General features: G+C 43.3%; 1 pseudogene; it reads right to left on the reverse strand.

Moving 5' to 3' along the window:
* Positions 1–275: 275 nt before the first annotated feature.
* Positions 276–988, reverse strand: LOC102840514 (annotated as a pseudogene).
* Positions 989–3,024: the final 2,036 nt, after the last annotated feature.

Raw genomic sequence — 3,024 nt, forward strand, 5'->3', positions numbered from 1 at the left:
CCAGTAATTGACAAATCATACACTTTCTGAAATGCATGGCTTTTTTTTTTTTTTTTAGGGGTGTAAAAGATGTTGTATTTAGTAGTAAATGGAACCGGGGTTCCTAGCTGATCTGTCCCTCCCTGGCAGCATAACCTCCCCTAAAGAGACTGAGCACAGGGATCAGCCTCCCTTGCGTAGGTCCTGCTCCAGCTGCTTTCTGGTACCAAAAAGGCTCTAACTTCCTCAGATTCCATCGCTGACCTCACAGGATGGCAATTCCTGTGCAAGGCCCCTCAGTTGGTAGGTGCTGGCTCCTCCTTATCAACCCAGCTATCAGCCTTTTCAACCATTCACTGCATCTTAAGCTGCAAGGGGGTCAAACGCCTTGGAAAGTCTTGTAGCAGCCACTGAAGTTGGTTTTTCTATTGTTCAGCTGTCCTGGCCATCTCCTCAGCCTCAGTCAACCGCGTCCGCAACTCCTGCTTTTCTGTTGCCAGTGTCTTGTTTGTTATTTCAGTCTCTGAGAATAGGCGATGGCTCTCCTCCAGCTTCAGTTCCAGTTTTGAATCTTGTTCTCCAGTTAGAACTGTCCACTGTCCTGCTGCTCTGCACGTTGCAGCAAGTTCCCCACATTGATCAGCCTGTCAATGTGGGACACCAGGCCTTTGTGTTCCACAGAGGCAGCACCTGGCTTCGTGCTTTTCCCGGAAGGAGGTAGCAAATCAAGGTTTCCAAAGAGTGCCTTCTCAGGAAACCCACCATCGGTGCTCTCCAGGCGGCTATAATGAAGGCTCCAGTACTGGCAGATGTTCTGCATCACCACCCTGCTGACCAGCTGCTTGGCCTGCTCTACACTGAGCCGGAGCCCAAGAGTAAGTAAGATTCTCTCCAAGTCTCTCTGGTGCAAGTAGCTACTGATGCAACACCAGTTGGCATCAAAGTACACAAAAGCGAGAAGACAATCCAAGAGGAGCACAGTAGATGGATCTTGCTCCTTGGGCACAGAGAGAAAGAGCCCCAACAGTCCAAGGGCAAATTCTTTGGCTGCTGCTTTTGACTTCTGCCGGTGGGTCCCAGCCCTAAAGTTAATTTATGCAGGACCATTAACCCCTGCCTACCCAGCAAGACAAAAAGCAGTTTGGCCTGACAGAGAAACCATATGAACGATCTGTAAAATCCCAACATAAAAAGATGCAACTATTTCAAGAATTACGCTGTGCACACACAGATACTTAACTGACCTTCAGAGACAAAAATACTACACAATCTTTCTCCCATTAACTTCTCAATATCTAGCTGTGCACCTCTACAGTGGTGACTAGAGGAGGGGCCTGAGCGAGTGGAAACCCACACATACTACTGGAGGCTTCTACAATGCACACACACTGCCTATGTAGCATGGCAACTGGATAGGTGGCCACAGTTTTATATTTGTTTCAAAGTGGAGGTTCTTGTCTCTTTTATATTGCTTCTGCTTTGGGGCCTTTTGATCACACATTTTTCCTGGAGGTAGGAGCTTTTTCTCCCTATGTTACTCAAGAAGAGTCAGCAATCATGGCCATATAGCCAAGCTACAATCATACCCCATATTATTCCACCATTGAGACAAGAGCCAATAAAAGCAGCTAAACATTACATGCTCAGATAGTGTAGTGGTTACGAATCGGGCTGCAAACCGCAAGGTCAGCAGTTCGAAACTACCAGCTGTTCTGCAGAAGAAAGATGAGTCTTTCTGCTCCTGTAAAGATTTACAGCCTTGGAAACCCTGAACAGGGTCACTATGAGTCAGAACCGACTCCACGGCACATAACAACAACAAACATTACATGCAAAAAAGGAAGCCTATCTCCTGATCATATCCACCTGGAGACACCCAGTACATTAATAACACAACAAGCATCCATTTAAGCATTAAAAAACCCACATAACTACTGGAAATGCAAACAAAAGATCTCAAACACAACAAAAGATTTCAAAACATGTCCAAAAACAGAAAAGACTAACTGAGACAAATATGCTGGAGACAGACAAAGGATCGTCAGAAGAGAAAGAGGAGGGTTTGGATTTGCCTGAGAAAGAATTCAGAAGAATGATATGGAAACAAATTCAAATGCTCCAAAAAGGGATGGAGGAAAACAAGGAAGAAGTCAGGAAAGTACTACAAGTACAATCAAACAAGATCGATACAGCATTGGAAACTATTTAAAACCTGCAAAAAGAGGTCCAGATGATTATTAATAAAATATCAGAAATGGACAATACACTGAAAGGGAAAAGGAAAAGAATTGAAGAGAGATGGAAGCCAGAATCAGCAAGCTGGAAGATAAATCTCTCAATACTGCTAAGCTAGAAGAGCAAGCAGAAAGAACAATAAAAAAATCTGAAGAGAGTCTAAGATTCATGCTGGATAACATGAAGAGGAACAACTTAAGAATTCTTGGCATTCTGGAACAGGAAGAATCAGAGAAGTCCACAGAGGAGATAGTGGAAGAGCTTCTGGAAGAAAATTTCCATAACATCTTGAAAGATGAGAAGATAAACATTCAAGAAGCCGAATGTACCCCCAGGAAAGATAAACCCCAAAAGAAAATCACCAAGACATATAGTAAGCAAGCTCTCCAAAATCAAAGAAAAGGAGAGAATCCTAAAAGCAGCCAGGGAAAAGAGAAATGTTACTTACAAAGGCAACCAAATCAGATTAAGCTCTGACTATTCAGCAAAAACAGTCCAGGAAAGAAGGCAATGGGGAGACATATACAAAGTCCTAAAAGAAAAAACTGCCAACCAAGAATTGTCTATCCAGCAAAACTGTCAATCAAATATGATGGTGCAATCAAAACATTCCAGGATAAACAGAAGCTAAGAGATTTTGTCAAAGCCAATCCAGCACTTCAAAACATCCTAAGGGGAGTTTTTTGAACTGAAAACCAATGAAAACTCACAACAACCAGTGATTGACAGGTGGCAACACCACCTGAAACTCGGATGACAGATAGCAGAAGCCAGAACAGAACAAAATTACAACAAACTCAAAGGAGCTGA

Source organism: Chrysochloris asiatica, unplaced genomic scaffold (genome assembly GCF_000296735.1).
Source record: "Chrysochloris asiatica unplaced genomic scaffold, ChrAsi1.0 scaffold00012, whole genome shotgun sequence".
Lineage (NCBI taxonomy): Eukaryota > Metazoa > Chordata > Mammalia > Afrosoricida > Chrysochloridae > Chrysochloris > Chrysochloris asiatica.